General features: G+C 37.7%; 1 protein-coding gene across 2 annotated transcripts in view; it reads left to right on the top strand.

The window, feature by feature from the left end:
- The first annotated feature begins 1775 nt into the window (after positions 1-1775).
- Positions 1776-12305, top strand: part of FHL1 (four and a half LIM domains 1) — a 768328-nt gene continuing 757798 nt past the window's right edge. The window contains exon 1 of one of the 2 annotated variants that reach the window (XM_044057565.1): positions 1776-1894. The gene's annotated coding sequence lies outside the window, so the exon portion shown is untranslated. Of the gene's footprint in view, positions 1939-12305 lie in introns of both variants that reach the window. The other variant, XM_044057564.1, reaches the window with a different exon arrangement.

The following is a 12305-nucleotide window of genomic DNA, read 5'->3' as shown; positions in this document are numbered from 1 at the left end:
AATAATATCAGCTACTAAAAGGCCCTTAACAGGATGTCCAATTATTACTGTGCAATATTATTATCCCATGGTAGTATGACTAACAGGCAAGGCTTACTTTAGAGTGGCCTATTACAATAACCTCTATAAATATGCAATGTATTCTAGAGCTTATCTCTACACAAAACAGCCACAGGTAGAAGGTTTTAAGAATATTTAATAATAAATAATTAAAACACAAGACAAAACTACTACACCACAGAGATATCTAAGAGTTCGGAGATCACACAGAAACTTAATACAATACAGTAGAACAGGTCTGATTTCAAAGAAAAATACCTAATTAATCTTTACTAGCTTTAACTATTCCTACAAGAAATCACAGTGCTAAAAACTTACATGTGAGCATAAGCAAAGTGCTGGTAAATTGGATATCAAGATCAAAATGTTCTTTGTCTCTTGTGAGAAATAGTTTATAAAACATCACTAACAAACATGTCTCTGGGTCCTCCCCAGATTACATCATTTTTGACACTTAGGTTTTCCCAGTATTCATATTGCATCATCTTGACACCTGTTCTGAGTCCTCAGGCTAATAGAAACTCCATTTACATTATTTAGCAAGCTAACACCTGCACAGGAGAATACAACAATAAAAGGCATTTCACATATACACTCTAGCAGAAACCAAAGCAATAAAGCACCTTCCACATGTACACTCTAACAATTATTCCTTAAGTTAAGACAATAGGAAGAATGTCTTCAGCCAGCCTGACCGAAACCAACTTTAAAGATCAAAGAATGTCATAAAATCATTTCAATTTCAAAAAAACACATTTGAAAGTCTTGACTTAGTTTTTCTTTACATCAAGGGGGCAATGTTGTAACAATCTTGAAGTTCACATTTTACAGTGTTTTTCTTACACTCAAAAAACATGCCTGTATTTTACATTTATTTACAAATGCCAGAATTATATACCAAATTCTATTTGACTGGGCTGGCAGCCTTTGCCCATCTCTCCCCAATCGTCACACCTACTTTGTTTGTGCATTTCGGCTTTTCCTGGTTAGTGGTCGCCACAGCGGAACTCCGGTCCGCTAATGATTGGCAGTAGAGTTTTATGTGCTGGCTTGCCGGGCCTAACACACAACCTTCAACGAAGGAACGCCCGTTCACGCATGTCGCCACACAGAAGACGCTCTGAGAATCGAACGGGCAACATCTAACTGTGAGGCGACAATGCTACCGCAGCACCACCACGGCAGTATTAAAGTATCTGACAGTAATAGGTTGCTCCTGGAATACATACCTCTCAACCTGTTAGCACTGTTAGCGCAAAAAAATCTGGACAAAGCCTAAAATAATGGGGGCAAAATGGGGTGAATTTGCTCTTATAATCTAAGAAGGTTGTTAGAAAAAACAGAATTTGTGTTAGCATGTATGTATATTCTGAAGGATATGAAGTCTGAAACTCAAATGTACGTCATTATTTTGTGACTTCAATCCTTAGTGATTTGCCAGAAAAACAGACATTTTTATGAGACACAGCCCAAAAATATAAAGCAAAAATCTATGCAGTCTGCTAAAAATCTGGATGGTTGAGAGGTGTTGAATACAGGTAACTGTATTTATTTTTCCCTTTATTAATTTTGTTTAGAACACATTGTCTGAAGTAGTTGGCAAACTGTTCAGATTTCATCACTTTGAGCCTCTTGCTGCGCCCCAGTGGTGTGGGAGTACACCGCCGCTGTGCCCGCCCGCCGCCCAGACACTGCGCGCCGCCTGCCAGCAGCCCGTTACTCGCTTCGTGAATAAACAGCCAGGAGCTCCCCTCAGCTGCAGCAGTAGCTCGCGCTGTGTCACGGCCAGTAGCTGCAGGTCGACGAGCTGCCAACGAGTGAGTCTGCATTAGAGGTGAGCGCGAGCCCTGTGCAAAGCAGGGAGACCAAACAAGTGCTGTGAGTAAGAGTGACCATTTATTTACTTGGAGTTGTTGTTTCTGGCATGTATTGTCAGGCTTGTTGTGAGGCAACGGAATGGCATGAGCAGACCTGGGACTGTGTGGTCTTCGCTAAGGGGGCGCACTTCTGAATTGTGTTTTGTTAGGTATCCACACCTTGAATGACTAACATTCGTTTTCCAGCTCTGCTTGTTTTCTGCAGCTTATGTTTGTGGAACGTTTTTCTTATTGCAATCGTTTCTTGCATTGCAAGGAAATGTGCATGGTGTGTCATTAGAACTTGTGGTGAAAAAAAGTGTGGTACCGATAACTGTTAAAATATTCCTGCTAATTGCTAAATAATTATTCATAAATTTCAGTCTTATTGGATACAGGGAAATATTGGGCATGTGTTTAATTAAATCACAATTAAATTCAAATACTGAACTGAATTGAAGTGTGTCGTGAAAAACGTAAAACTATAGTGTAATTTTTTTTTTGTTTTTTCCTAATAATTTATAAGGAAATCCTTTATGGACCGTTGTGTATTCTAGTTTTTGTTTACTTTGATGTGAAACGCAGCAGAAAAAGTACAGCTTTGTAGGAATTACTGAATGTGTGAGTGAGCAGTGAGCACGTTACCAAAACTTACGACTAGCATAACTTTATACATATATTTATGTGTGTGTGTATTTATGTTGTTGTGTGTGTGTGTGTGTGTGTGTGTGTGTGTATGTATATATATATATATATATATATATATATATATATATATATATATATATATATATATATATATAGTGGAATACTAGTCTTACCTCTTATCGTACCTCTTTCATGCAACTGAAACAGGCTGTATTGATGAAGTTCTAACATGACAAGATCAGAGTGTGATTTAGAGGGTACAGTAATAATTCCAATAACATTAAAATATACAGAAGTAATTAGAGAGGAGGAACCTTGTCTTTACAGTCAGTATAATTTTAAGAATGGATACGTGATTTTTAAACCAGTGAATACATTCTGCGAATATGAGCAAGTATCATGTACGTGTTGCCATGGAAGGTATGACTTCTGGTACTGCACCCATGTTATAAATGAAACTTTTCTTACACTGACTGGTAAACAGAGCCTTTAAACTACTCACCCCAGTAATCGACTCCTCCTTTACTTAAATTCCAGTTGGAGTCTAGTCAACAGCTCTTCTACTTCTAACCAACATTTTTGCATATTGTTTTTATTCGGCAGTGGAACTGTTTGTTGCATGACTTGCTAATAATTTATGGAACGTGATGAGGTGAGAAATGAATTAATTTCATAGGTGTTTCCTGAGGATGAACTGTCTTCTGCTGTTTGCAGGCTTGCTTGCTGAAGAGACTGATCATTTTCTTCTTCCTGTTTAGCTTGTGGGAAGTACCAATTCTTGCATTCCGTAAGTTAAAATATACTGTATCTGGATTGCCCTCTTCTATGTTTTCCTTTTCACATGTGTGCATTTACTGTTCACAATAAAATTGACAATATAAATTAAATAAATACTGTTTTCTTCTATTGCGTCTGATTTTACTGTTCCTAATGAAAAATGCACTGCAAATAATCTCCTTGAATTGAAACAGCTAGAGACCTGTTATAAATTAATCAAGAAAATACAAAAAGCTGACAAAAATCCTATTGACAGACAAAAGTATTATGTTAAAAGCAATTGACTTGACTATCAAATCTACTTCTCTTCAAAAATTGATATATACCCAGATGATGATATGGAATAATGCATATTATACACGCCTTACCCTGCATAAATTTAACTCTAAAAACTCTCCAACCTGTCCATATTGTAAGAATCAACCGGCTGATCTTCTTCATATGTTCTGGAGCTGTAAATGCATATACAAGCTTTGGAATTCCCTTAAGATTCAACTTCAGAAGATGGGTTACCAAAGCACAACGTTGTCATGGAAATTTAAGATTTTGCATATTCCCCCGAAAGAACTTCCTAGATCACAAAGTATTATATTTATTAATATTTTTTATTAATGAAGCTTTATATAGCCACAAATTGGTTAGACCCATCTAAAACATCATGGGAAAACTTTAGAGTGTTGGCAACAAGGCATATATTATAGCAATAACCCAAGCCTGGGTGTGGGTAATGCTGGATTAACCCACGGTTGGCGTGGTTTCGCCCCGAGGGACCAAACAAAGCCAACCATGGGTAAATACAGCATTACCCACACCCAGAAGTGGGTTATTGCTATTATACCATGACATTATTTAAGAAAAGAAACTATTACTTTTCTTAAATAATGGCATAGTATAATGCCTGTTTACTGCCCTTCCGCAGATGTCTGGCATCTGTGGCAGTTCTGATGTACTGCGGCCTGCGCAGTACATCAGAGCTGTGGGCAAAAGCAACGGAGAAAGCAAGATCTCCGTTGCTTTTTTTTTTTATTGTTTCACTATGTTAAATGGGTTTAACATGGCGAGACAGCTTTAAAATAAGCAACGGAGATGTCCGTTGCTTATTTTAAAACTGTCTTGCTATGTTAAACCCATTTAACATAGCTACAGTAAAAAATCAACGGAGATCTTGCTTTCTCCGTTGCTTTTTAAAACCTGTCTCGCTATGTTAAATGGGTTTAACATAGCGAGACTTTAAAATAAGCAACAGAGATCTCCGTTGCTTATTTTAAAGCTGTCTCGCTATGTTAAACCCATTTAACATAGCGAGACAGTGTTTTAAAAGTAGAATTATACTAATGGAAAAAAGTCCGGGCGACCGGACCTTTTTCCATTAGTATAACTCGATTTACAATGTGCACGCTGGCCAATCAGCGTGCATGTTTTGGGGGGGGTCATGGTATAATAGCTCATAAACTACTTTTAAATCTGCATAATAAAAATATTAATAATCCAAAAATTTGGGAACAGACATTTAATATTATACTAGCATAATACTTTTAACTTGAAGGTATTAACAATTATTTATATGTTTGGAGAGAATTTTGTAATCAAACTGTCTATTACTTGAAATGTTATTAATTACTTTTTGTTTTTCTTCTATTATTAGTGTTTCACATGAAAGCATTCTTGTAAATATTGTATATTTGTTTGGTGTGATGGTTAGTGATATTAGTTAGTAGTTTTTTTTTTTTTTAATTTTTGTTCTTGTTTTTAATGATGTATGAAAATAATATAATAATAAAGATTTATTATGGAAAAAAATAAAGCTGACGAAAATGAAACAAGTAAATCCATGGTATAATAATTGTGTATGTATGTGTGTGTGTGTGTGTGTGTGTGTGTGTGTATATATATATATATATATATATATATATATATATATATATACACATACACACACATATACAGTAGGGGTTTGGGGCAGTTGGTTGAATGACTCGTTCACTGAAGAAAAATGTATTCAGTTAAAATGGCTGAAAGCCCAACTGAAACCATACATTAAAATCACACAATGGTATGTTTTTCAAAAACAGAATTTTATAGGGGGCAAGCTCATCATTACCCCTACACCCTTTTTACTTTAATACAGTAGCTCTATCATTGTATAATTGTGTCAAAAAATGAAAATATCTCAGGCAGGATTGGTGGTTGGTATAATGATTAAGGTGTCTGACTCATAGAAACAAGGTACACTGTTTGATTCTCACCATTGGCAGGGAAATTAGCTAGGCTTAGAATAGGGTTGTCACCTTTTCAAATGCTCAAAGTGGGACATTTTTTGTAGAAATGTCAGATTTTGCAGGACAAAACATACCCATGACCAGTACAAAAGACAAACCATCACCTTTTTGCTAAAATAAAAGCTTGTTCTTGTAGCATTTAAGTTGCTTATGCTATTTCATATAACATTTAGGTGCTTCAGATAAAAAAATAGCTGTTTTATGAAACTATTACAGAAAACTTAGCAAATATTTTTGTCCTAAAATCTCAGGTCATCTGCCATTTTTTCAATTTTTTTGCAGGACACAACTGCCAAAAGTGGGACTGTCCCTTGCAAAGTGGGACAGGTGGTAACCCTAGCTTAGAATGGCCTGTTAAGGAAGCTAACCTAGTAATTAGCTATGAACTATGAACTGCCAGTGCATTAATGGAAACTATATCAACAATGATTATCTATAGGTAACCTCAAGTATCAGGTAAAACTCCTTCATGTACTTCCATATGTTTCTGCTTTTGTGTTGCAGGACTCCGTATAGCTCTGCTGCATTCATTGCAATGGACTTTCAGCCAGACTGACACAGCAGTGCAGTATTAGGGTGATGTTGCACTCCTGAGTATGCCGTCCTTCAGATAAGATGTTAAAGTGATGTCCTATCTGCCTGAGTTGGTGGTAGCTTAGCAGGATATAAAAGATTCTGTGACATCTATTGAAAAGAGTAGGGGAGTTTCCAAGTGCCCTGGCCAAATTTCCCCAGTAGTAGAAATATCACCTTGGGTTTCCCTGAAAAGACATCTCTAGCGTAGAAGGGCTAACCTGGTCAACAAAAGAATAAATAAGCAATAAAATAATATATAAAATATGTAATGTGTATGTGTGAATCTATCTGTCTGTATAAATATCTTTCTCTCTATATATGTATAGTGAGAGAGAGAGAGAGAGAGTAGTACTACATTCGGTCAAATGATTGTTTAGATGACTAAGTGTAGTGCAGGGCAATTTGAGGGAACATCATATTGAGAGTATCACCCTTGATGCCGACAAACTACCCGCTGAATACCTTAAGTTAGCTGTTAACGTCATAGCCTGCCCAGTCTCCATATTGATCAACCAATCCATAACTGAGCACCAAACTGCAAAATGGAAAAATTAATTCTCCCGTACATTACCTGTTACCATAGGCATACCTCAGGACTCAATTCTAGGTCCACTTCTATTCAATATCTTCAGTTAACAAGCTCCACACAGCTACTGACCTAGCCACAATCATACAATACGCTGATAACTCCACACTCATCTGTGTAGCCCCCTCACTCGCTAAACTCCAAGAAAAAACTCAGCTCTCATTTTTGGCAGTAGAATCTTGGCTTACTACCACCCAACTAATATTGAATCCCAATAAGACAAAATTAGTGATCTTCTCGAATAACAAGCCCACTGATCACCTCTCTCTGTTCCTAATATACTCTTCTATCATTACAAAAATTTAACCGATGTCAAACTGCAAGCTACTTGGTGTCACAATTGACAGTAACATGAAATTTGATACATATCTGTCAACTACTATAAAGAAAGTCCACACAACACTAAGCTCACCTACAGATCAAAACCATAACTCACTGACTTCACCAGACAATCTGTTGTTAGGACCGATTTACTATCTCCCCTCTTCTATGCCTCTATCATCTTCACTAATTTAAAGAAAACTGATGTAGCAAGACTAGAAGCTTGCTATAACAAGATTGCTAGATTTGCTAGCAACTGCCCATATAGAACACATCATTGTAATTCCCTATGACATCTAAACTGGCTGGAACTACCTACCTCCTTACCCTCCTTGCCCTCACCCACCTTACAATAGCCCATGAATAGTATATTAAAACAACAGAAGGCAACTTAGATCTTCTGAAAACCTTCTGCTACAAGTCAGAAGAACTAACAACGTCTATGGTGATTCTGTCTACTCCAGTCATATCTCCACGACATGGAATCTGACCCCACAACATATACAAACTACAGCTATCCCTCAGCAATTTTAATCACTGCTTAAGTCCCACCTCTCTAGGAACTGGCTTTGCTCTTGCCTAAATCCTGGCTAAGCACTATCTCCACCCTACTCTTCAGCATGCATTCCTGTCAACATACTCAAACTGATTAGGTAAACCTTTCTACTTCTACATTTAACCACTAACACACACTCTTATCTATTCAGATATAAAACCCAAGCTATGTTTTGCTCAATTGTGGTTATGTTTCCTCTAAATATTATGATTTTTCGTGTTGAAAATTCTAACTATTATAGCTATGTATGGTTCTCTTTTTCTTTGACAGTTGTAACTAATATTATAGCTAAGTATGTATATCTTGTCATCCTGTTCTAACATATGCTTGTAATGAATTAAATAAAGAGATCACTATTTTAGTTGACTGTGCTTTGTTGACAAAGATAAGTGATTTTGTAGTAAGGGTTGGGAACATGAGTACGGGAGTTAGAATAGGGATTAGGGAAGGGCACATGCTTGGTGTATATGCAAGTGTACATGTTAGAGTAAGTAGAAGGGGATAGGTTAAGTGTATGTTTGATCGTTTGTGAGTTAGGATGTCCAAGCTGTCTTGCATAGTGGTAGGGTTATGAAAGGGCTTTTCTAAGGTAAGGTGTATGGTTAGGGTCAGGGTTAGGGTTAGAGTAAGCATGCATTACTAAGGTGAAGCAAAGGAGGTCTCTCATCTCAACTATTTATGTTCAGAATAACAAAGCCATAGATGCATCGACAAAAATTTGGAAGGTCAGCTTTATTGTTTTCCATTTCTTTCCTGCATCTCAGCTCTGGGTATTCCTCAGGCTATGGAGAAAGTGCTCCATATTCACAGATAATGAACTAATAATTAACACAAATTATTCTGTCTGTGAGAGGAGCAAATATTTCATTCATTTGGAGGCTTCTCTTTCACCAAAAAACTTGGTCTGTGAGCAGCACACATCACCATCACAATCCAAACATAATCACAGTAAAATTTCTTGGGTTGAGGTTGTAAAAAAAGTGTTTATCAAAGCCTCCTAGAATTAGTAAGAATAGGTCTCAGTGAAAGTGCAGAACTTCATCTCCATGCATGCCTACAGCAATAAGACACTAAGAGTCAAATCACTTTACTAAGAAAATATCTCAATTATAGCTGACTGTGACTTAGGCACAGAGGTTCTCCACTCAGAAAGCTGCACAAGGATAGGATAATGGTGAGTTGTCTTTTGAATGCAAGTATTTCTGACTTCAGCAAAGCTCTCAAGACCCTTACATGGCAAATCTGACTGTGGCATGGCAGTGGTCCATGTTGGGGTGAATGATTTGGGGTGAATGATTTGGAGTTCAGAACCCCGAGGAACATACAGAGAGACACATTGGAACTTTTAAATCATCTGATGAATGCAAGCAAGACACTAGACTTGAGTGTAATACTTCCTTCTCCAAGAATGATACCTAGGTACAATGAACAGATAAATAACTTCAACAACTGGTTAAATAATTGTGTCACTCCAGGGGGATCCTTCATGTATTAGCATGGGACAGATGCTTCACAATCCAACTTTCTTTGCAAAGGATGGCCTACACCTCTCATTTCAAGGCTTTTAAATACTGGGTAATGTCTTTGCAACCCAGTATTGCCTTTTTAGACAGTCCAGCTAATGGACATTAAAGTGTAACAAACATATCAAAACCAGAACTGGATTATATTAAGGTAGCTGTTCTCAATACCAGAAAGCTCAACAACTAATCGCCTGATCTTGAATCTCTCCTCCATTTGGCATGCATCCATGTTTGTGTAATTAGTGCAGCTGGGATTAAATGTAAAGAGAGTATTCCCTCTATACCTAGGTTTCCTGCCTACCATACCTTCATTCCTGATGACATATGTGGTCGTTTCTACATATTTGTCACATACCATATAACCTCAAGGCAGATTGATTCTCATAGACCCACACATTGAACTTATATAACTCCAGATCACATTAAACATGGCAAATTATCAGTTTATAATCTGTTAAAGGATGCACTCCATGTACCTTGATTATCCTGTAAGACTCCTAAAAGAACTCCATATAAACAAGAATTCCCTTATAAAGGGGAACTTTAACTGTCCTTCAATAAACTGTGTCACCCATATCTTCAATGTAGGCTTAATTTAGAAGTTATTTGACTTAATAAATAGAAGCTCCCTTAAAGAAAGACTTAACCAACCCACTAGAGGAAATAATATTCTCAATCTGGTCCTTACAAATATAGCCACATGGTTCTCTATTTCCTTGGTATTTCCTTCCCCACATAAGTTCATAGTTCATAAGTTCATACGAGGTTACTAGGCTAGCATCCCTAGAGCTCTTGCAAGCCTAGCCATGTTAATCCCAAATTGCCCCAATTGTTCTTATTAAGCAGATGTACTTTGCAGAGCTAGTCTATGGTCAACACCTTCTCTTCCTGTCCATGAGGGAGATGGGTGCCACTCCGGGGTGAATTTACAGTCTCCAATCGTAAGTTGGATCATAAAGTTGTTATATTCACCTTCAAAATCCATAAAGCTCTTGCAGCAAATAATTCTAAATTCAAGGATTTCAAATATATTAACTTTTTCCAATTCTATGACAAGGTTTCCACATTCACTTATCGCAGCATCAGCCCTGATCCTGACAAAGGAATTCTGCACCCAGTTTTATAAATGCATAGAGCTGGCAGCCCAACCAAAGCAAGTTATAATGGGAAATTTAATCCACTCCTGTGGTCCACCAACATAAATAAACTTTATAACAAAAGGAAAATCTTTTTATGTTGAGCAACTTATAAGTAAGGGCATGGCATCTAGGTTCAAAGAGGTCATTATCCCAATGTAGTCCTCCCTTATCAGACCAATCATAGAGAGCACTGCTCCCTTCGGTATGCAACTGACCAGGCATATGCAGCAACTAGAGCAACCTCAGAGGTTCCTTACAGAAATAATACAAGGTGCAACAAACCTGCTTTATGCAGAGCACCTTAAAACCCTTTCCTTCTACTCAGTCTCACATAGATTGCTGAGGGGTGATCTACGCCTGGCTTACAAGGCATTCACAAACCCCACACTTATGAATCTCCTCCATATTTATAAGTCAAACAGTAACAGGAATACAAGATCTAAGGACCTGGATTTTGTGTGTGACTTAAACAGAACATGCTTGAGAGACAGATATGTGTCCGAGAGATGCCCTTCCAATGGGACAGGTTTCCCATCCATGTGAAGCTGAGTTTATCTATTACCCAGTTTAAGAACAACCTAGACCAGTAGATGGGGAATAGGAAATTTACATGGGGCCTGGCACCCATGCCCTTTATGCACAAGGGTAGCTTACAAATGCTTGACCCTCCGTGTCCTACTTGGATACAGGACATCGTTATTCTTTTGGGAAAGCTTGTCTAGGCTTATTAATCTAGTAACAATATATGAATCTAGAAAATAATCCTTAAATTATACAGCAAGTTCAAAACTCTTCATAGCAAGGCTATTTCCAAAAATATTATTAAGAACTTAAAAAAATACAGTTAGGTCTATGCAAGCAGCCCACAAACTTAGGTTAGCATCTGAAGCTAAGGACAATTATAAATATTTCTTTAGCTATGTTAGGAAACCAAGGAATAATGCCCAAGATTGCACAGAGCTCATTGAAAGTGGCACCTTCCATTAAGACACAATAGATATTCCCAATAAACGTTACCCCAAGACGTCTATCCAAAGCCCATACACACCATAATTTCTTATACTGCCCTATTTCCATAAAGGAATATACACTGAAGATGCTATGGGAGACTAAAAATACTTCTCTGGTTCCTGATAATATTCCTGGCAGTGCTAAGCATACCATCTCAGAGCCATTCCTCAAACTATTCAACCTACATTTACCAACAGGTTTTGTCCAAGATGTTTGACATACCACAGTGGTGATGGCCCTACATAATGGGTGGCCCTAACCCCATCCCTGGGAATTACAGACCCATAAAGCTATGGAACATATTATAACTGACTTCATAAACTATGACATCAAAACTCTTACCAGGTATGACGCTCAGAAGTTTGTATTTGTCATGGGAAGATCCTGCTGAATGGATCTGGTTAACTTAATGTCTTCAAGAGGGTCATACAGACTGCTGACAGTGGTCATTTTGTTTCCATGATACCTCATGCAGGCATTGCAGGTAATCTGAGTGCTTTAAAATAGACCTCTATGAGGATAAAAATGCTAAACAACAAAACATTTACAGGTTTAGGGATACAACACACGGTTAAAACATATATGTAATGAGTTGGCATTAAATCAGGGAAAAAGATTCTGTTCACTTTTATCTTATATGCTATACATTTTTGTTTAGTTTATTTAGTTTTGGGGCTTCTGTGGTGTTAACATGATCAGCTACACCCTGTGACCCCTTTTCGTCTGGCTCAGAAGTCCAGCTTGTCCCAAAAACTGTGGCTGCCCTAGGGACAGGGAGCTGGCGAGTGAAGACTTCACATTCCATGGGCCAGAGTATTCAGTTCATCTTGGCAAATGCTGCAGTTTTTGTTTGCCTACAAACCTTCTGCCCTTTGCCCAGTAAGCATCACACAATATCTGCTACCCAGTCCAAAGGTAGGTGTGAGCCACAACACATCCATATCACTGGGCCTAGAGTCCAAACATGCTTAGA

The sequence above is a fragment of the Protopterus annectens genome, chromosome 15.part0 (assembly GCF_019279795.1).
Source record: "Protopterus annectens isolate FY-2018-M chromosome 15.part0, PAN1.0, whole genome shotgun sequence".
Taxonomy (NCBI): domain Eukaryota; kingdom Metazoa; phylum Chordata; order Ceratodontiformes; family Protopteridae; genus Protopterus; species Protopterus annectens.
Note: the sequence above shows the minus strand (reverse complement) of the source record. Positions and strands in the feature narration are given on the sequence as shown.